Source organism: Hordeum vulgare, chromosome 4H (assembly GCF_904849725.1).
Source record: "Hordeum vulgare subsp. vulgare chromosome 4H, MorexV3_pseudomolecules_assembly, whole genome shotgun sequence".
Classification (NCBI taxonomy): domain Eukaryota; kingdom Viridiplantae; phylum Streptophyta; class Magnoliopsida; order Poales; family Poaceae; genus Hordeum; species Hordeum vulgare.
Window position 1 is genome coordinate 18,715,918 of NC_058521.1, and position 23,318 is coordinate 18,739,235.

A 23,318-nucleotide genomic window follows, 5' to 3' on the forward strand; every position below is an offset into this window, starting at 1 on the left:
CACCGTGATTTTGTCGAGCTTCGCTTATATCTTTTGAGCTAGATACTTTTGCTCTATGAGCTTCACTTATATCTTTTAGAGCACAGCGGTGCGTGGCTTGGTAGTTGATCTATGCTTTGAAATTAGTCTAAAAAGGGGTAGTTATCCAAAGGGATACGAAAACTTCCAACTTCATGTGCATTGAATAGTTAGAGAAGTTTGATTCATCTAAATTAGTTTTGAGTTGTGGTTATGGTAATATTGAAGTCATGCTAGTAAGGTGTTGTGGATCTAGAAATACTTGTGTTGAAGGTAGTGATTCCCGTAGCATGCACGTATGGTGAACCACTATGTGATGAAATCTGAGCATGATTAGTATATTGATTGTCATCCTTTGCGTGGCGGTCGGGATCGCGCGATGGTTTATACCTACCAACCCTTCCCCTAGGAGTATGCGTTGAATGCTTTGTTTCGATTACTAATAAAACTTTTGCAACAAGTATATGAGTTCTTCATTACTTATGTTGAGTCCATGGTTTAGATGCACTTTCACCTTCTACCATCACTATCTTCTTAGTGTCGTGCAACTTTCGCCGGTGCACAAAACCCACCATTAGCCTCCCTCAAAACAGCCACCATACCTACCTACTATGGCTTTTTCAAAGTCATTCCGAGATATATTGCCATGCAACTACAACCATGACATGTGCCACCACGTCTACATTGCCTTTGCACGACCGTAACATAGCTAGCATGATGTTTCCACTGATGTCTATGCCATGCTAGATCATTACCACGGTACACTACCGACGGCATTCCATATAGAGTCATAGTTGCTCTAAGTTTTGAGTTGAAAGTGTGATGATCATCATTATTGGAGCATTGTCCCATGTGAGGAAATAAAAGAGGCCAAAGAAGCCCATAAAAAAAGAGGCCAAAGAGCCCAATAAAATTAAAAAAAATATGAGAGAAAAAGAGAGAAGGGACAATGCTACCACTTTTTCCACACTTGTGCATATTGAGCACCATGATCTTCATGATTGAGAGTCTCTCATTTTGTCACCACCATATAGCTAGTGGGAAATTTTCATTATATAACTTGGCTTGTATATTCCAATGATAGGCTTCCTCCAAATTGCCTTAGGTCCTCGTGAGCAAGCAAGTTGGATGCACACCCACTAGTTTTCTTTAAGAGCTTTCACATACTTGTAGCTCTAGTGCATTATTTGTATGGCAATCCCTACTCATTCACATTGATATCTATTGATGAGCATCTCCACAGCTCATTGATATGCCTAGTTAATGTGACTATCTTCTCCTTTTTTGTCTTGCAACCTCCACTACATTCCACACCATCTATAGTGGTATAACCATGGCTCACGCTCATGTATTGCGTGAGAGTTGAAAATGTTTGAGAAAGTAAAGGTGTGAAACAATTACTTGGCCAATACCGGGGTTGTGCATGATTTAAATTCGTTGTGCAATGATGATAGAGCATAGCCAGACTATATTATTTTGTAGGGATAACTTTCTTTTGGCCTTGTTATTTTGAAAGTTCATGATTACTTTGCTAGTTTGCTTGAATTATTATTGTTTACACGTCAATAGAAAACTATTGTTTTGAATCTAATGGATCTGAATATTCACGTCACATAAGAGGAATTACAAAGGACACCTATGCTAGGTAGCATGAAAGCATCAAAAATTCATTCTTATCACTTCCCTACTCGAGGACGAGCAGGAGTTAAGCTTGGGGATGCTTGATACGTCTCAAATGTATCTATAATTTTTGATGATTTCACGCTGTTATTTTGCCTTCTTTGTATGTTTTATGTACCTTTTTATATCTTTTTGGGACTAACTTATTAATTCAGTGCCAAGTGCCAGTTCCTGTTTTTCCGTGTTTTTGACTCTTTTCAGATCTGATTTTGGAACGGAGTCCAAATGGAAGATGTCGTGGTAACAATTCTGACAATAGAAAGGGGGTAGGATAACGGAGCATGAACTATCAAGATGCACATGGGTGACAAGGTGGTTTTAGCGAGTTCGGGCCTCTCACAGTGGAGATAACAACCCTACGTCGCGTGCTCCGGAGAGGCTTTGTTTTATCTGTCATGGACATGAGTTACATGGTATAGAGAGAGCCAGAGCTCCAGGGAAGGAATGAGCCCGCAGGGGGAGAAGAAGAAGAAGATGTCCCTAGCTATGTGGAGGGGGTGGCTTATATAGAGTGCGCCACCTCCTCACCTCTTATGTTACAAGATGGGGCATTGATGCCATAATGTCAGCCCACTACAGATGTCTTGCTGACTGTTGGTATTTGCATGACCGAGTGGGTCATTTGGCCGAGTGGTTGACTGTCATCCGAGTGGATGGAATGTACTTGTCTGAATGGATCCGTACCAAGTGGATTAGATGTTGTCACGATCTAGTAGGAATTTCCCTTGTAGTCCTTAAACTAATAATGGGGTGCCCTTGGGTAGGACGTATTGGTCAGACCTATGACCCTACCCTAGGGCTATATCCCCATCATTAGCCCCTGAATGGATCAGGGTCCGAGTGGTGAAGGTGTCGATGTAAATCTTGTAGCAGCACACCGAACTTGAACGTGCTTCAGGGCCTTGCAAAATTATGCGTTGATTGAAGTCTTCATCAGTCGCCCTGATCGATTCCGTTGAGTAGTACGTCCGAGTGAACTTAAGAATTGAAGTAGACCCGAGTGACCAACATGATCTTGAGACTCTGACTGACTGCTGGTAGTCAGTTGGAATCTGTTGAATCTATGGAACTTGGATGTTGTTGGTGGACCTGACCAAGCAGAATGTTTCTTTTTTGTATTTCTCTTCCTGTGGGGGCACGCTTAGTGCACCCACTGGGTGTAGTCCCCGAGCCTCTGTCGGACTAGATGAGTCTGGCAGAGGGTTTAAGACTTCCAGTGCTTGTCATGTTGAATGTTTGTTGAATCTGCATTATATGATTTCTGGATCAAAGTCAAGTCTCCGAGTGTATTTTTTAACTTAGGCGATACGGGGTCGCAGCTAAGTTCCCGAGTGTGGAGCGTGTCTGTACTCGGAGTAGTTTTAACTTAGGCGATACAGAGTCGCAGCTAAGCCTCCGCGTGTGGAGCATGTCCGCACTCGAAATTGTTTTTAACTTAGGCGATACGGAGTCGCAGCTAAGCCCTCGAGTGTGGAGCATGTCCGCACTCGGAGTTGTTTTTAACTTAGGCGATACGGAGTCGCAGCTAAGTCCCCAAGTGTGGAGCGTGTCCGCACTCGGAGTTGTTTTTAATTTAGGCGATACGGAGTCGCAGCTAAGTCCCCGAGTGTGGAGCATGTCCACACTCGGAGTTGTTTTTAACTTAGGCGATACGGAGTCGCAGCTAAGCCCCCGAGTGTGGAGCATGTCCGCACTCGGAGTTGTTTTTAACTTAGGCGATATGGAGTCGCAGCTAAGTCCCCGAGTGTGGAGCATGTCCGCATTCGGAGTTGCATTTTAACTTAGGCGATACGGTGTCGCAGTTAAGCTCCCGAGTGTGGAGCATGTCCGCACTCAGAGTTGTTTTTAACTTAGGCGATAGGGAGTCGCAGCTAAGCCCCCGAGTGTGGAGCATGTCCGCACTCGGAGTTGCTTTTAACTTAGGCGATACGGAGTCCCAGCTAAGCCCCCGAGTGTGGAGCATGTCCGCACTCGGAGTTATTTTTAACTTAGGCGATACGGAGTCGCAGCTAAGTCCCCGAGTGTGGAGCATGTCCGCACACGGAGTTTCTTTTTAACTTAGGTGATACGGAGTCGCAGCTAAGCTGAGCGGTGGCGCGTAGGGCAGCCGAATGATGAAGACGTGCCACATGGAGTGGCGATGCGCATGGCATCCGAGTGAGGTAGACGATTCTGGCTGAGTGGCAACACGCGGGGCGGCCAAGTGATGTATGTCGAGGAGGCATCCGACCCACCGACGATACGCGGGGCGGCCGTGTCCACTACGTCATTGAAAGGGCTTCCGAACACGTGAAAACGCATGAATGATCGTTGCGGCGATTGAGCCTGAGCAGCGACGAGGATGGCACACGGATGCGTCGAGTAACCTGTGTATGAAAAATAGCACAAGCCAGCATAAAAAATTATCAAAGTAATATGATCTTTTCTAAAATAGTTTGTGTAAATTGCACCCATAGACACCCGCTGGGTGTGCCACGTGATTGCTGGTTCGAAACCAGCAAGAGGCTAAAAGAGTGAAGGATCCGGCTGAACTCGTTTGAGTACTGGACCCAAACGAAGCGGAATTGAAGTGTTCCCACATAAAAATAAACAACCAAGTGCAGAGGTACAGTCGGTGGCGTGGCCTCCGAGTGAACGTCATGTGCGACTTCCTCGACACTCGGTAATTGAGAAATGATTATTTAATAGAATGTAGTCTGTGAAAAAATGACTTAGCTGCCTAACGACGCGCGGGGCGGTCGAGCGAAGTAGACACGTCCGGCTGAGCATGGCATGCAGGGTGGCCGAGTGATGACGACGCGTCCGACTGAGGGGCGGCGCACGGGGCGGCCCTGTGTTGACGACGTATCCGACTGAGGGACGGCGCGCGGGGCGGCCCAGTGTTGAAGACCCGTCCGACTGAGGGGCGGCGCACGGGGCGGCCCAGTGTTGACGACGTGTCCGACTGAGGGACGGCGCGCGGGGCGACCGATTGATGACGACGCGTCCGACTGAGCGACGGCCCGTAGAGCAGCCGAGTGATGACGACGCGTCCGATCGAGTGATGACGCCCGGGGCAGCTGATTGATTCCGTCGTGTACGATTGTATGGCGACGCGCGGGGCGGCCGAATGATGAAGACTCATCCTACGGACTGGCGACATGCGGGACGGCCGAATGATGAAGACGCATCCTGCTGAGGGGCGGCGCACGGGGCGGCCCAGTGTTGAAGACCCGTCCGACTGAGCGACGACGCACGGGGTGGTCGAGTGTTGACGACGTGTCCGACTGAGGGACGGCGTGCGGGGCGACCGATTGATGACGACGCGTCCGACTGAGCGACGGCCCGTGGAGCAGCCGAGTGATGACGACGCGTCCGATTGAGTGATGATGCCCGGGGCAGCCAATTGATTCCGTCGTGTCCGATTGTATGGCGACGCGCGGGGCGGCCGAATGATGAAGACTCATCCTACGGAGTGGCGACATGCGGGACGGCCGAATGATGAATACGCATCCTGCGGAGTGGCGATGCGTGCGGCGGTCGATTGATGTAGACGCATTCTGTAGAGTGGCGACACGCGGGGCAGCCGACTCGCTGCATGTTAGTAGTAACCATAGCTACGAATATTTTTTAATGGACTAAGTGTCCTGTATAGTTGCTAATTTGCAATGAATAAAAACCACCAATGAATATGCATGCATGCATGCATGCATGCACGATTTGCCGTTGATGGAAACAGTGTGGCAGCTTTTTTGGCCGCACTAATTAGGAAACCGATGTCATAAATCCTCACCTGATGAGCCGGTTAATGAGGCCATTACCTTATGCAAACCGTCAGCCCATCCCATGAAGGACTATGAAGACCACGTTCTTCTGTTTCCGTTTTTCCTGCATGCAGTTAATCTAATCAAGGAACAGGCCCACGTAACGCAAGCACTTACGAAGCATTGGATGGCCATCGGTTGCAGCCTTGCAAGTCGAGGCTGATTCGTAGGTCGTCGTTGCTGTGCGCCTTGGTCACAGAGACCTCGCCGGTGGACGGCGTTGAAGGAAGAAGTGTTGCGCGCCCGCACCGCACGGAGCCCGCACTTCCACCGCATAGGTCGCCCTCGAGTGGCCGATAACACAAGGCTCGTGTCGACGACGAGGTGAACGGTGGCGGCGGTCGTGCGTGGGGGCTCAACGTGGTTGGAGACGACGATGAGGCGAAAGGCACTGGCGACCGTGCGCGACGACGATGAGACAAACGGCACCGACGGTCGTGCGCGACGACGATGAGGAGGACGACACCGGTGGCCACGCGTGGTGACGATGAGGCGGAAGGCTCCTACGGCCACCCATGGCGACGATGAGGCGGACGGCGCCGTTGGCCGCGCATGGGGGATGCACGACGACATCGCAGATGAAGTGCAGTGTGCAGCGTCGAGGTCGGAGACGACGGTGAGGCAGACGACACCGACGGCCGCGTGCGGAGGAGCAGTCGGTTTCCTGAAGGTCTGTGGTGCTCCTTGTATGTGCTTGGATAGATGTCTGTTTTCCTTCTGCTTGCGATGCTTTGCTCGTCTTGGAGATGAACAATACAGACAAATGTGTTAAACCATGAAGATGAAACTGAATAGAGGGCACCAGCGGAATCGATCCGCCGCTGGTGGCTGAAGAAATAACCATATGCATCATGGCTCGATAGACGCCATGCCCCACGGTGGGCGCCAACTGTCGTGGTAACGATTCCGACAATAGAAAGGGGGTAGGATAACGGAGCATGATCTATCAAGATGCACATGGGTGACACGGTGGTTTTAGCGAGTTCGGGCCTCTCACAGTGGAGATAACAACCCTACGTCTCGTGCTCCGGAGAGGCTTTGTTTTATCTCTCATGGACATGAGTTACATGGTATAGAGAGAGCCAGAGCTCCAGGGAAGGAATGAGCCCGCAGGGGGAGAAGAAGAAGAAAATGTCCCTAGCTATGTGGAGGGGGTGGCTTATATAGAGTGCGCCACCTCCTCACCTCTTATGTTACAAGATGGGGCATTGATGCCATAATGTCAGCCCACTACGGATGTCTTGCCGACTGTTGGTATTTGCATGACCGAGTGAGTCATTTGGCCGAGTGGTTGACTGTCATCCGAGTGGATGGAATGTACTTGTGTGAATGGATCCGTACCGATTGGATTAGATGTTGTCACGGTCCACTAGGAATTTCCCTTGTAGTCCTTAAACTAATAATGAGGTGCCCTTGGGTAGGACGTATTGGTCAGACTTATGACCCTACCCTAGGGCTATATCCCCGTCAGAAGAAAAACCTCGAAATGATTTTTTCCCGAACGGAAGAAGTCCAGGGGGCTTTTGGGCCAAGCCAGGTGGGCTCCAGGGAGCCCACAAGCCCCCACTCCGCCACCAGGGGGAGGCGGCGGTGGGCAGGCTTGTGGCCTCCCTGGCCGCCCACTGACCTAGGTCTTTGGCCTATAAATTCCCAAATATTCCGCAAAAAATCAGGGGAGCCTCGAAAATACTTTTTCGCCGCCGCAAGCTTCCGTTTCCGCGAGATCTCATCTGGAGACCCTTCTCGGCACCCTGCCGAAGGGGCTTTGGAGTTGGAGGGCTTCTTCATCATCATCATCTCCCCTCCAATGACTCGTGAGTAGTTCACTTTAGACCTACGGGTCCGTAGTTAGTAGCTAGATGGCTTCTTCTCTCTCTTGGATCTTCAATACAAAGTTCTCCATGATCTTCATGGAGATCTATCCGATGTAATCTTCTTTGGCGGTGTTTTTGTCGAGATCCGATGAATTGTGGACTTGTGATCAGATTATCTATGATATATATTTGAGTCTTTGCTGATTTCTTATATGCATGATTTGATATCCTTGTAAGTCTCTCTGAGCCTTGGGTTTTGTTTGGCCAACTAGATCTATGATTCTTGCAATGGGAGTAGTACTTGGTTTTGGGTTCTGCCATGTGGTGACCTTTCCTAGTGATAGTAGGGGCAGCAAGGCACACATCAAGCAGTTGCCATCAAGGGTAAAAAGATGGGGGTTTTATCATTGGTTTGAGATTATCCCTCTACATCATGTCATCTTGCTTAAGGCGTTACTGTGTTCTTATGGACTTAATACACTAGATGCATGCTGGATAGCGGTCTACGTGTGGAGTAATAGTAGTAGATGCAGAAAGTATCGGTCTACTTGTTTCAGACGTGATGCCTATAGAAATAATCATTGCATAGATATCGTCACGACTCTGCACAGTTCTATCAATTGCTCGACAGTAATTTGTTCACCCACCGTCTACTTTCTTTCATGAGAGAAGCCACTAGTAAACACTATGGCCCCCGGGTCTATTCACGTCCATCATTTACAAATCCGCTTTTACTTTGCTTTGTTACTTTGTTGCTTTCAATTCTCACTTGGCAAACAATCTATAAGGGATTGACAACCCCTTCATAGAGTTGGGTGCAAGCTTTTGTGTTTGTGCAGGATTTTGAGATACTCCTCCGCCGGATTGATACCTTGGTTCTCAAACTGAGGGAAATACTTACCTCTGCTGTGCTACATCATCCTCTCTGCTTCGAGGGAACACAAACGCAGAATGATTCCTGGTGTCGTCAACGTGCCCATTTCTGGCGCCACTGGAAGGTCTTTTGTGCAGTATCATAACGGACATCAGAGCCATACTGTTGACTCCTACGGAGCTATCATGAATTTGGTAGGCTCACCCCCGCTCATGGTTAATGGAACTACCTTGACCTTGGAACACGTGATGCAAAGGCTTGACGCTATTGAAAACAAAATTGCCACAGTTGAACTTATTGAGGGTTTGGATAGAAAGATCCACAATCAAATTACTTGGTACGGATCCAAAGTGGGAAATGTTTTGAAAAATTTAAGGGAGAAGGAACCTATAGTTAATGATTCCTCTAGAATTGGCAAACTAGAAGATGTCATAACCCACTTGGGTTCTGCTTTTGCCGCTGTGCAAAATACTCCAAATCTCACTCTCAAAAAGACCGTCAAGTCTGTTTTTGTTCCTAAAGCTAGTGGTGAGTCATGCAATAAAGATGAAGATCTTAAGATGATAAATGATCACGCTACTTATGGTTTGAGCACCAAGGATCACTATACGTGATTCCATCACCTTATACCTAGCTAAGGGCGTTAAACAATAGCGCTTGTTGGGAGGCAACCCAACGAATCTATCATTTTTCTTTATGTTTTGTGTTTTCCACACTTTCATAATTCTGTTATGATTGTGTTTTTTGTGTTTCTTTTTGCGTTTGTGCCAAGCAAAACCGTTATGATTAGTCTTGGGGATGATCCTTTGGTCATGCTGGAAAAGACAGAAACTTTCTGCTCACAAAAAAAATTCATTTTTTTGTAAGAGCTATTGAGTTGATTCTTTTTGCTGCTGATTGCTACGCAAATTCTTCAGACTGTCGTAATTGTTCAGAATTTCGGAAGTAACATAAGTATACGAAGTATACATATTGCTACAGACTGGTCTGCTGTTAACAGATTCTATTTTTGTTGAGTTGGTTGCATATTTTGATGAAACTATGGATAGTATCGGGGGGTATTAGCCATGAAAATTGAAAATACAGTAACCCAACATCAACATAAGTAGAATTTAAGTTTGCTACAGTACCTAAGGAAGTGGTGGTTTGCTTTCTTATACTAATGTTATCACGAGTTTCTGTTTAAGTTTCGTGTTGTTAAGTTTTCAAGTTTTGGGTGAAGTTCTTATGGACAAAAAGATAAAGGATGGCAAGAGATCAAGCTTGGGAATGCCCAAGGCACCCCAAGTTGATTCAAGGATGCCGTAAAATCCTAAGCTTGGGGATGCCCCGGGAAGGCATCCCCTCTTTCGTCTTCAATCCATCGGTAAAGTTACTTGGGGCTATATTTTTATTCACCACATGTTATGTGTTTTGCTTGGAGCGTCTTGTATCGTAGGTGTCTTTTATTTTTGTTGTGTCACAATCATCCTTGCTACACACCTAGAGAGAGAGAGACATGCACTCACCGTGATTTTGTCGAGCTTCACTTATATCCTTTGGTTAGACAATTCAGCTCACATGTGCTTCACTTATATCTTTTGAGCTAGTTGATTTTGCTCTATGTGCTTCACTTATATCTTTTAGAGCACGGCGGTGCATGGCTTGGTAGTTGATCTATGCTATGAAAGTAGTCTCAAAAGGGGTAGTTATCCAAAGGGATACGAAAACTTCCACCTTCATGTGCATTGAATAGTTAGAGAAGTTTGATTCATTTCAACTAGTTTTGAGTTGTAGTTATGGTAATATTGAAGTTATATTAGTAAGGTGTTGTGGATCTAGAAATACTTGTGTTGAAGTTAGTGATTCTCGTAGCACTCACGTATGGTGAACCGCTATGTGAGAAAGTCTGAGCATGATTAGTCTATTGATTGTCATCCTTTGTGTGGCAGTCGGGATCGCGCGATGGTTTATACCTACCAACCCTTCCCCTAGGAGTATGTGTTGAATGCTTTGTTTCAATTACTACTAAAACTTTTGCAACAAGTATATGAGTTCTTCATGACTAATGTTGAGTCCATGGTTTGGATGCACTTTCACCTTCCATCATCACTATCTTCTTTAGTGTCGTGCAATTTTCGCCGGTGCACAAAACCCACCATTAGCCTCCCTCAAAACAGCCACCATACTTACATACTATGGCTTTTTCAAGGCCATTCCGAGATATATTGCCATGCAACTACCACCATGACATGTGCCACCACTTATACATTGCCATTGCATGATCGTAAGATAGCTAGCATGATGTTTCCATTTATGTCTATGCCATGCTAGATCATTGTCACGGTACACTACCGAAGGCAATCCACATAGAGTCATCATTGCTCTAACTTTTGAGTTGTAAGTGTGATGATCATCATTGTTGGAGCATTGTCCCATGTGAGGAAATAAAAGAGGCCAAATATGCCCACCGAAATAAAAAATAAAAAATAAAGAGGCCAAAGAGCCCACAAAAAAATGAGAGAAAAAGAGAGAAGGTACAATGCTACCACCTTTCCACACTTGTGCATATTAAGCACCATGATCTTCATGATTGAGAGTCTCTCGTTTTGTCACCACCATATAGCTAGTGGAAAATTTTCATTATATAACTTGGCTTGTATATTCCAATGGTAGGCTTCCTCAAAATTGCCTTAGGTCTTCGTGAGCAAGCAATTTGGATGCACACCCATTAGTTTTCTGTAAGAGCTTTCACATACTATTAGCTCTAGTGCATCATTTGTATGGCAATCCCTACTCATTCACATTGATATCTATTGATGAGCATCTCCATAGCTCATTGATATGCCTAGTCAATGTGACCATCTTCTCCTTGTTTGTCTTGCAACCTCCACCACACTCCACACCACTTATAGTGCTAAAACCATGGCTCACGCTCATGTATTGCGTGAGAGTTGAAAAAGTTTGAGAAAGTAAAGGTGTGAAAACAATTACTTGGCCAATACCAGGGTTGTGCATGATTTAAATTCGATGTGCAATGATGATAGAGCATAGCCGGACTATATGATTTTGTAGGGATAACTTTCTTTTGGCCTTGTTATTTTGAAAGTTCATGATTACCTTGCTAGTTTGCTTGAATTATTATTGTCTCCACGTCAACAGAAAACTATTGTTTTGAATCTAATGGATCTGAACATTCACGTCACATAAGAGGAGTTACAAAGGACATCTATGTTAGGCAGCATGAAAGCATCAAAAATTCATTCTTTATCACTTCCCTACTCGAGGACGAGCAGGAGTTAAGCTTGGGGATTCTTGATACGTCTCAAATGTATCTATAATTTTTGATGGTTTCACGCTGTTATCTTGTCAACTTTGGATGTTTTGTTTACCTTTTATATCTTTTTTGGGACTAACTTATTAATTCAGTCCCAAGTGCCAGTTCCTGTTTTTTCTGTGTTTTTGACTCTTTTCCGATTTAATTTTGGAACGGAGTTCAAACGGAATAAAATCCCCGAAATAAATTTTTCCAGAACGGAAGAAGATCGGGAGGCTTGAGGGCCAAGGCAGTGGGCCCTAAGGGGGCCCACAAGCCCTGTTGCCGCGACCAGGGGGAGGCCGCGGCAACCAAGCTTGTGGCCCCCGTGGCGCTCCCCTGCCCTAGGTCTTTGGCCTATAAATTCCCTAAAAGTCCAGAAAAAATGAGGGCATACATGAAAACACTTTTCTGCTGCCGCAAGCTTCCGTTTCCGCGAGATCTCATCTGGAGACCCTTCCCGGTGCCCTGCCGGAGGGGACTTTGGAGTTGGAGGGCTTCTACATCAACATCATCGCCTCTCCAATGACTCGTGAGTAGTCCACTTCACACCTACGGGTCCGTAGTTAGTAGCTAGATGGCTTCTTCTCTCTCTTGGATCTTCAATACAAAGTTCTCCATGATCTTCGTGGAGATCTATCCGATGTAATCCTCTTTGGCGGTGTGTTTGTCGAGATCCGATGAATTGTGGATTTGTGATCAGATTATCTATGAATTATATTTGAGTCTTTGCTGATTTCTTATATGCATGATTTGATATCCTTGTAAGTCTCTCCGAGACTTGGGTTTTGTTTGGCCAACTAGATCTATGATTCTTGCAATGGGAGAAGTGCTTCGTTTTGGGTTCATACCGTGTGGTGACCTTTCCCAGTGACAGAAGGGGCAGCAAGGCACGCATCGTGTTCTTGCCATCAAGGGTAACAAGATGGGCTTTTATCATAGATATGAGATTGTCCATCTACATCATGTCATCTTGCTTAAGGCGTTACTTTGTTCTTTTGGACTTAATACACTAGATGCATGCTGGATAGCGGTCGACGTGCGGAGTAATAGTAGTAGATGCAGAAAGTATCGATCTACTTGTTTTGGACGTGATGCCTATAGATATAATAATTGCCTTAGATAACATCGCGACTTTGCACGGTTCTATCAATTGCTCGACGGTAATTCGTTCACCCACCGTCTACTTGCTTTCATGAGAGAAGCCACTAGTGAACACTACGGCCCCCGGGTCTATTCGTAACTATCGTTTCCACTTTCACTTTTACTTTGCTTGTTTACTTTGTTGCTTTCAGTTCTCACTTTGCAAACAATCTATAAGGGATTGACAACCCCTTCATAGCGTTGGGTGCAAGCTCTTTGTGTTTGCGCAGGTACTTGTGACTTGACAAGATCTTCCATTGGTTCGATACGTTGGTTCTCAAGACTGAGGAAAATACTTACCGCCGCTGTGCTACATCACCCTTTCCTCTTCAAGGGAACACCAATACAAGGCTCCATGGCCGCGGGGAGATTCTTTGCATATTTGCCAAGGAAGTCCCTAAAGGCGTAGCCGTAGCAGCACGATTCCTGGCGCCGTACCAGGGAAGGTCTGTTGTCGCAGTAGCACCTTCTACCTCAGTGCACCCAATGCCAGTTTCTGTGTGGTGATGTCTTTTTTACAGGGGATTTTACCCAAATTTCCGGAGCCCCAAAAATCCAGAGAAAAATATATAAAAATCAGCGTAACGAAAGCTTCTAGATCACCGAAGATGGACCAGAGGGGAGCCAGGGGCTGCCCAAGCGACCACCCGGCGCGGCCTGGCCCCTAGCCGCGCCCACAGGCCGCCTGGGTGGGACCCACCTCTTCTGATGCCCTCCTTTGGCCTATATTTACTCCTCCGAGAGGAAACCCTTCCATCACATCCAGAATCGTGAATTTCTCCATCGTTTCGCCGCCTCCATGCTTCCGAGATCGGGAGCGTCAGGAGACCTCTTCCCGGCACCCTGCCTGAGGGAGGATTGACCTCCGGGAGCTTCTCCACCGCCATGGATTCTTCTCGGATGTGTCGTGAGTAGTCCTCCTTGGACCATAAGTCCATGACCAGTAGCTATGTGATGTCTTCTCTCCAATCTTGTGCTTCCATGATTAGCCCTTGTGAGTTGCCCTACATGATCAAGGCATCTATGTAATTTTCCTGCTATTGCTATGCTCGATTTGTTGGGATCCGATGGATTGTGAGATTATGTTCAGATTGTTATGAGTTATATATTTGATTATCCTTTTATATTTTGTTCTTTAGTGATTCATATATGTTCTCTGTTGCTTTGTATTATTTTGGCCGAGTAGTAGATTGTAACTCCAAGAGGGAGCGTTATGCATGATTGTGGGTTCATGCCCCCTGATGTCTAGCTTGAGTGATAGAAACATGAGACTAGGGGATGTTTTGTTGCCCCCAGGGAGAAAACAACGGTGCTTGTGACCACGGTTGCAAGTATTATTTACCTTACGCATAGTTCGTTAATGCAGTTGTCCGTTGCTTTGAGTTTACACTTTGGGTGGGGCTCGCAACTTAATACCAGTGAGATGTTCGGATAGATATCTCAAGGTGGATGATTAGTAAGTAGATGATGATGAATAAATGGTGTACTTGTCTTGGCGTACTTCCCGTTACTTTTGAGCCTCTAACTTTCAAGTAGCATAATTAGCATTGCGGTGCGTTCATAATTCTGTCAATTGCACAGTTGTAATTTGTTTACCCAAGCATAGTTGTTTATCGTCTTTTGGGAGAGAGACATCACTAGTGAACATCATGTAACTCTGGTCCATATCACCACCATTGCTTACACCTCCATCATTTACTGCTTTCATTTACTTTTCCGTTGCAATCAATATCACTTTTCCCGCTCGTGTTTTGATCCTTTGCAAACTACAAGGCCGGAGAGATTGACAACCTCTCTGTACTCATTGGGAGCAAAGTTATTTGTGTGTGTAGGTCCACGTCTTCTGCTTGCGCCAGGGCAGGGGACACCTACTTGTTGATCCTCGGAATCCTCCTGGTTTGATAAACCTTACAATCTCCGTGTAAGGGAAAACTTGTTGTTGACTACATCTCCACCTTCCACTTGTGGTAACCAACAAGGAGCGATAAGTATATTCATCAACTCTTCATCACTTATACGCCCCCATATGATCCATAGCATCATAAAAAAAAGCAAACTATGCAGGCAAAACAGAATCTGTTTAAAACAGAACAGTCTGTAGCAATCTATAAAGATCCCATACTTCTGTAACTCTAAAAAAATTCAAAAATTAGGACAACATGGACAATTTGTACATAAATACTGTGTAAAATTTCAAGAATTTAGCATGCTCCAGCAGAGAATTAAAAATTCTGCACCGGGGACGAAAGTTTTTGTTTTTGCACAACATCAATCATACTCATCAAATAAGTTATCTCAAAGGCTTTACTTGGCACATACACTAATTAAAACATAAAAACATAATCATTAAATAGGAAATAATCATCTAAACACGAAATAATAGAAACTAAAAAGAAAAAATTAAGATAACTATTGGGTTGCCTCCCAACAAGTGTTATTGTTTCATGCCCCTAGCTAGGCATAATGCATAGTTTCAAGTTTTGTCATCTTTGACACTCAACCCATAAGTGGCTCTCATGGATGATTCAAAAGGTGGTTAATTATATTTCTAGGTAAGTGTTCCATCTATTTCTTTAATGGGAATTGGAACCTTATGTCTCCGTCCTTCATGTCAATAATTGCACCTATAGTTCGTAAGAATGGCATTCCAAGTATTATGGGACAAGAAGGATTGCAATCAATATCAAGCACAATGAAATATACAGGCACATAATTTTTATTTGCAATAATAAGCACATCATTAATTCTACCTAAAAGTTTCTTGATGGTAGAATCCGCAAGATGCAAGTTTAGGGAACACGCTTCAATATTGGTGAGACCAAGCACATCACATAAAGTTCTTGGTGTGGTTGAAACACTAGCACCAAGATCACACAAAGCATTGCATTCATATTTATTTATCTTTATTTTTATAGTAGGTTCCCACTCATCATGCAATTTTCTAGGAATAGAAATTTCAAGTTTAAGTTTCTCATCATAAGCTTTCATCATAGCTTCTACTATATGTTTGGTAAAAGCTTTGTTTTGTTCATAAGCATTGGGTGAGCTAATAATGGATTGCAGCAAGGAAATACATTCTACTATGTAGCATTTATCATAATTAAAGTCCTTATAATCCAAGATTGTGGGCACATCACTAGCTAAAGTTTTGACATCTCCAAACCCGCTTTTTCAATTTTAGCATCAAAATTATCACCCTCCAAGCAAACATGACACTACTCAACTAGAGTTGAGTTATCTCCAGTCCCTTTATCATTTATATTCAGAGAGGTAAACAAGGATTCAATACGAGAAACACCAATCATTTTAATATCTTCATCATTATTCGCAATAGGGAAAGATTCTGGTTTAGCGGCCATCCTATTTACTAGAGTAGTTTGCTTGTCAGAATTTTTTCCTAGTAATTCTTGAGTGTGAGAAAATTGTGATTGGAGATTAGATACTTCCTTATTTAATTCATCAACTTGCTTACTAATAGCATTTAGCAAAGTTGAATTTCTTTAATTTCAGAATTAAAGAATTTATTGTGCTCATATTGTGAAGTCATAAAAGTTTTCATAGAATTTTCTATTTCGACCATCCTTTGGTAGTAAGAGATATAGTAGAACCTATCTTGAGACATGGTGACCGAGCAAGCAAAGTAACGAGCAAGACAAGTAAACTAGCAAGCGATGAAGTAAACTAGCAACAAGCAAAGGTAAATATTTCTGTATTTTTAATTTTTATGTGAAAAAAATAAATATAACAACAAATAAAAAGAAGAACAAGTGAATGAAAATTTGTGAGAAGCTACTTGATAGTTGGTGATGGTATTCCCGACAACAGCGCCAGAAATCCTTCCTGATGACTGTAATCTATGTTGGGTTTTCCGTGAAGAGGAACGGGTTATCGCAGCACAATGAGGGTAAGTATTCCCCTCAGTTATGAAACCAAGGTCTATAGAATAGGAATACCAGTCCTCAACTGTCTTCAGCGACTGCACACAAAGAAACAAACAACTTGCACCCAACACGAGCAAGAGGGTTGTCAAGCAAGAGGGTTGTCAATCATCAACTGTCAATCTACTTGATAGGTGTGTAGATAATTGTTGATAATTGTAAATTGCAAAATAAAATAAAACACAAATAATGGCAGCAAGGTAATAGTAGTGTTTGTAAGTATATAAGTGAATAGACCCGGGGCCCGTAGTGTTCCCTAGTGGCATCTCTCATGGCAAAGGCATATGGTGGGTAAACATATTACTGTTGGGCAGTTGATAGAACAGCAAATAATTATGCGATTTTCATGCCAATGATCATGTGTATATAGGCATCACGTCCATTACCAAATAGGCCGACTCCTGCCTGCACCTATTACTATTACTCCACTTCTAGAGCGCTTCTATGCTTGCCTCTCTATGTATTAAGTAAAAAACCGAGTAACGCTTGGAGAATAATGACATGATGTAGACAAAGTAAACTCAATTAATATGAATAAACCCCATCATTTTATCCTTAGTAGCAGAAACACAAAGACGCATCTTGTCCCCTTCTGTCACTGGGATATAGAAATTCGCCAGGTTTAACCTACTACAACACACCACTCCCACTAAAGAAATATTAATCTATTTGGACACACTATCTCAATAGATCGGAGAGCATTACGAAGCTATGATGATCATGCAACTAAGAAAAATAATAATCAAAGGTGTCTTAAATAATTTTCATGAATAATCTGAACATAAACCCACAATTCAATGGATCCCAACAAACACACCATACATAGTGATTACGGATAGATCAAAGCGAAGATGTGATGAACATGGTATTGAATATCATAAGAGAGAGAGAGATTGCCATCTAGGTACTTCCCACGGACCCATAGGTCTGTGGTGAACTACTCACACATCATGGTGAGAGCAGCAAGGTTGATGTAGAGGCCCTCTGTGATTGATATCCACTCCGGCAGATCGCCTGAACGGAGGTTTAGATGGCCTCCCGTTGGAACAAAGACTTGCGGCAAGGGAAAAAGTGTTTCAGGAGTGCTCTTAGGGTTTTCGGAATATTTGTGAATTATAGGCCAGAGAGGGACGTCGGTAGGCATCTAGGGTGGCCACAAGCCAAAGGGGGCGCGGCCTAGGTCTTGGTCGTGCCCTGTTGGCTGGTACCTCCCTTGTGTGGCGTCTCATCCACTTCTGATGCTTGCAGGTCTTCAGATGGTCCATAAAAAATCATATTAAAGCTTTGTGGCATTTGGACTTTGTTTGGTAGGGTAAACCTGCAAAGCAAAAAACACGCAGAAAATAGGAACTGACACTGGGACTGGGTCAATAGGTTAGTGCTCAAAAATATTATAAATCGGTATACAAATGCCCAAAAAGTATCCTAGATTGATAATATATCAGCATGGAACAATCAAAAACTATAGATACATTGGAGACGTATCATTTATTATCTTGCAAACCTATCTATTACACCTACTAAGTACTTCTAGTTTTATTCCTATTTCAGGTAAAGCAAACGTTAAGTGTGCTTAGAGTTGTATCGGTGGTCGATAGAACATGAGGGAATATTTGTTCTACCTTTTATGGTCATGCACCCAATGTGATGGGTTTATTCTTATTGAATCTCGATAGTGATGACACACATGTTCATAACATTGATGCCAAAAGATGTAGAGTTGATAATGGTAGTATCACTTTCTTGTGGAACTGTCGCTTAGGTCATATTGGTGTAAAACGCATGAATAAACTCCATGTTGATGGACTTCTAGAGTCATTTGATTTTGAATCACTTGACACATGTGAACCATGCCTCATGAGCAAGATGACTAAGACTCCGTTTTCCAGAACAATAGAGCGGGCAAGTGACTTATTGGAGGTCATACATACTGATGTGTGCGGTCCGATGAGCATTGAGACACGCATTGATTATCATTATTTTCTCACCTTCATCGATGACTTAAGTAGATATGGGTATATTTACTTAATGAAATACAAGTCTAAAACGTTTGAAAAGTTCAAGCAATTTCAGAGTGAAGTTGAGAATCATCAGAACAAGAATATTAAATTCCTACAATCTGATCGAGGAGGAGAATATCTGAATTATGAGTTTGGCAATCACCTAAGACAATGTGGAATTGTTTCGCAGTTGACGCCACCTGGAACACCACAACGTAATGGTGTGTCCGAACGTCGCAATCAAACCTTATTGGATATGGTGCATTCTATGATGTCTCTTGCCGATTTGCCACTATCGTTTTGGGGTTATATGTTAGAGACAGTTCATTCACTTTAAATAGGGCACCATCTAAATCCATTGAGACGATGACGTATGAACTGTGGTTTGGCAAGAAACAAAAGTTGTCATTTCTTAAAGTTTGGGGATGCGATGCTTATGTCAAAAAGCTTCGACCAGAAAAGGTCAAACCCAAAGTGGAGAAATGTGTCTTCATAGGATAATCGAAAGAGATGGTTGGGTATACCTTCTATCTCAGCTCCGAAGGCAAAGTCTTTGTCGCTAAAAATGGAACATTTCTCGAGAAAGGGTTTCTCTAGGAAAGAATTGAGTGGGAGGAAGATAGAACTTAATGAGGTTGTTGAACCTTTACTTCAACCAGAGAGTGGTGCAACATAGAAAGATGTTTCTGTGGAGCCTACATCAGTTGAAGAGGAAGCTAATGATGATGATCATGGAACTTCAGATCAAGTTACTATTAAACCTCGTAGGTCGACGAGGGCACGCACTGCTCCTGAGTGGTACGATAACCCTATCTTAACGGTCATGTTGTTGGACAACGGTGAACCTACGACCTATGGAGAAGCGATGGTGGGCCTGGATTCCAACAAATGGTTAGAGGCCATGAAATCTGAGATAGGATCCATGTATGAAAACAAAGTATGGACTTTGGAAGTCTTACCTGAAGGGCGAAAGGCCATTCAGAATAAATGGATCTTTAAGAAGAAGACGGACGCGGACGGTAATGTCACTGTCTATAAAGCTTGACTTATGGCAAAAGGTTTTTCACAAGTTCAAGGATTTGACTACAATGTGAATTTCTCACTGTAGCGATGCTTAAGTACATCAGAATCATGTTAGGAATAGGTGCATTTTTGTATTTTGAAATTTGGTAGATGGATGTCAAAACAGCGTTGCTTAACGTTTTCCTTAAGGAAGAGTTGTATAAGATGCAACCAGAAGGTTTTGTCGATCCAGAGAATGTTGTCAAAGTATGCAAGCTCTAGCGATCCATTTATGGACTTGTGCAAGCATCTCGGAGTTGGAATCAGCGCTTTGATGAGGTGATTAAACCGTTTGGGTTTATACAAATTTATGGAGAAGATTGTATTTACAAGAAAATAAGTGGAAGCTCTATAGCATTTCTAATATTATATGCGGATGGCATATTACTGATTGGAAACAATATAGAATTTTTGGGAAGTGTAAAGGAATATTTGAACAAGAGTTTTTCAATGAAGGACCTAGGAGAAGCTGCTTTCATATTAGGCATCAAGATCTATAGAGATAGATCGAGACACTTAATAGGACTTTCACAAAGCACATACCTTGAAAAAGTTTTGAAGAAGTTCAAAATAGATCAGTCCAAGAAAGGGTTCTTGTCTGTATTGCAAGGTGTGAAGTTGAATAAGACTCAATGCCCAGAGACTGCAAAAGATAGAGAAAAGATGGTTTTTATCCCCTATGCTTCTCCCATAGGCTTTAATATGTATGCAATGTTGTGCAAAAGACCAGATGTCAGCCTTGCCATAAGTATGGCCGGAAGGTTTCAAAGTGATCCAGGAGTGGAACATTGGATGGCGATCAAGAATATCCTTAAGTACCTGAAAAGGACTAGGGAAATATTTCTCGTTTATGTCGGTGATCAAGAGCTCGTCGTAAAGTGTTACATCGATGCAAGCTTTGACACTGATCTGGATGACTCTAAGTCTCAAACTGGATACGTATATATTCTCAATGGGGGAGCGGTAAGCTGGTGCAGTTCCAAACAAAGCGTGGTAGCTGATTCTACATGCGAAGCAGAGTACATAGTTGCCTCGGAGGCGACTAAGGAAGGTGTCTCGATGAAGGAGTTCATGACTGATCTTGGAGTTGTGCCCAGTGCACTAGACCCAATGACTCTGTTCTATGACAACATTGGTGCCATTGTTGTGGCCAAGGAACCAAGGTTTCACAACAGGACTAGACACATAAAGCGATTCTTCGGCTCCATCCTTGATTACATCAAGGAGGAGGACATAAATATTTGTAAAGTGCACACGGATCTGAATGTTGCAGACCCATTGACTAAGCCTCTTCCACGAGCTAAACTTGGTCAACACCGGAATTGTATGGGTGTTAGATACATTACAATGTAAATCACATAGTGGTGTGAGCTAAATTATTGACTCTAGTGCAAGTGGGAGACTGTTGGAAATATTCCCTAGAGGCAATAATAAAGTGGTTATTATCATATTTCCTTGTTCATGATAATCGTTTATTATCCATGCTAGACCTGTATTGATTGGAAACTCAAATACATGTGTGGGTACATAGACAATGTTGTGTCCCTAGTAGGACTCTAATGGACGAGCTTGTTGATCAAAGATGGTCAAGGTTTCCTGGCAATAGACATGAGTTGTCATTTGATAACGGGATCAGATCATTAGGAGAATGATGTGATGGATAAGACCGAAACTATGAACATAGCATATGATCATGTCAGATCATTGCTATTGTTTTTTGCATGTCAAGTATTTGTTCCTATGACCATGAGATGATGCAACTCACTCACATTGGAGGAGTACCTTGTGTGTATCAAACATTGCAACGTAACTGGGTGACTATAAAGATGCTCTATAGATATTTCCGAGGGTTTCTGTTGAGTTGGCATGGATCAAGAGTGGGATTTGTTACTCCGTGTAACGGAGAGATATCCCAGGGCCCACTCGGTAATAAAACATCATAATGAGCTTGCAAGCCATGTGACTAAAGAGTTAGCCATGAGATCTTGTATTATGGAACGAGTAAAGAGACTTGACGATAACGAGATTGAACTATGTATGGAGATACCGACGATCAAAACTTGGGCAAGTAACATACCGATAAACAAAGGGAACTACATACGGGATTAATTGAATCCTTGACACTGAGGTTCGATCGAAAAAGATCTTCGTAGAATATGTAGGAACCAATATGGACATCCAGGCCACGTTGTTGGTTATTGATTGTAGAGGTGTCTCGGTCATGTCTACGTAGTTCTCGAACCCGTAGAGTCTACACACTTAATGTTTGGTGATGATATAAGCATAGTCGAGTTATTATGTTGGTGACCAAAGGTTGTTCAGAATCCCAGATGAGATTTGGACATGACGAGGAACTCCGGAATGGTCCGGAGGTGAAGATTGATATATAGGATGAAGGGCATCGGAGTCCAGAAGTGTTCCGGGGCATATCGGGAAATCGACGGACTTCCGAAAGGAATTTCGAGGGGGGGGGCAAGTGTTGGGGCCTCATGGGCCGAGGAGAGGTGGCACACCAGCTCACAAGGGGTTGGGCGCTGACCAAACCCGAGCGCACCTAGGTTAGGGGAGGGCCTCACCCCCTAGGGTCGATGTAGGATTGAAAGTATGTCTAAGGGGGGATTAGGCTACTTGACAAGATAATTTTTTTGCCTTTTCCCAATTTTAGTTGAGAGGCAGCTTTGGCAGTTATAGCAAGTCAAGTACACCCTACACATATAGTTCTAAGAGTGTAACAGCGGCATGTAAAACATGAAAGTGTAAAGTAAAGGAGTGAGGTAGGGATATCAAACGCATGAGGTTGACACGACGATTTTTGGCATGGTTCCAATAGGTGGAGCTATCGTACATCCATGTTAAGGGAGACTTCAACCCACGAGGGTAACGGATGCGAGAGTCCACGGAGGGCTCCACCCACAAGGGGTCAATGAAGAAGCGACCTCTCTATTCCACCACGGCTTCCGCCGACGAAGGACTAGCCTTACTCACGAAGTAGGTGATATCCTTTCTTTTACAACATCTTGGTTCAACTCCACAACACGAAGAAGGAGGCTCCCAAGCGACACCTAACCAATCTAGGAGGCACCACCCTCCAAAAGGTAATAGATGTGGTATTATCAATGAAGTCCTTGCTCTTGTTCTTCTAAAGATATTCTCCTCAACACAAAATCACTCTCTCACAGAATAGGCATGGGTAGGAGAGATTGATTTGGTGGAAAGCTGTTTGGGGAGGCTAGAGATCAAGTTTCAAATGACTGGATTGGAATATCTTGGTCTCAACACATGAGTAGGTGGTTCTCTCTCAGAAAATGGATCTGGCAATGAAGTGTGTGTTCTCAGTGCTTCTCCCACGAGTGAGAGGTGGGTGAAGGGGTATATATAGGCAGCACACAAAATCCAACTGTTACATCTAAAGTGGCAAACTCGGTGACACCAAAGTCATAAACTCGGTGGTACCGATTCACACAAAGGCAATAACTTTGAATCTCGGTGGGACCGATATACACAACTCGGTGGCACCGAAAAGGTGGCTAACGGTTAGATGGTCAAACTTGGTGGCACCGATACTTAAACTCGCAAATTCCGATCTTGTGTACCGAGGCAATAGAAAGTTGGTCACCCTGAACTCAGTAGCACCGATATGGATTCGGTTGCTTCGATTTGGTAGGAATGGCTAGGGTTTCTGTCTGCGGTC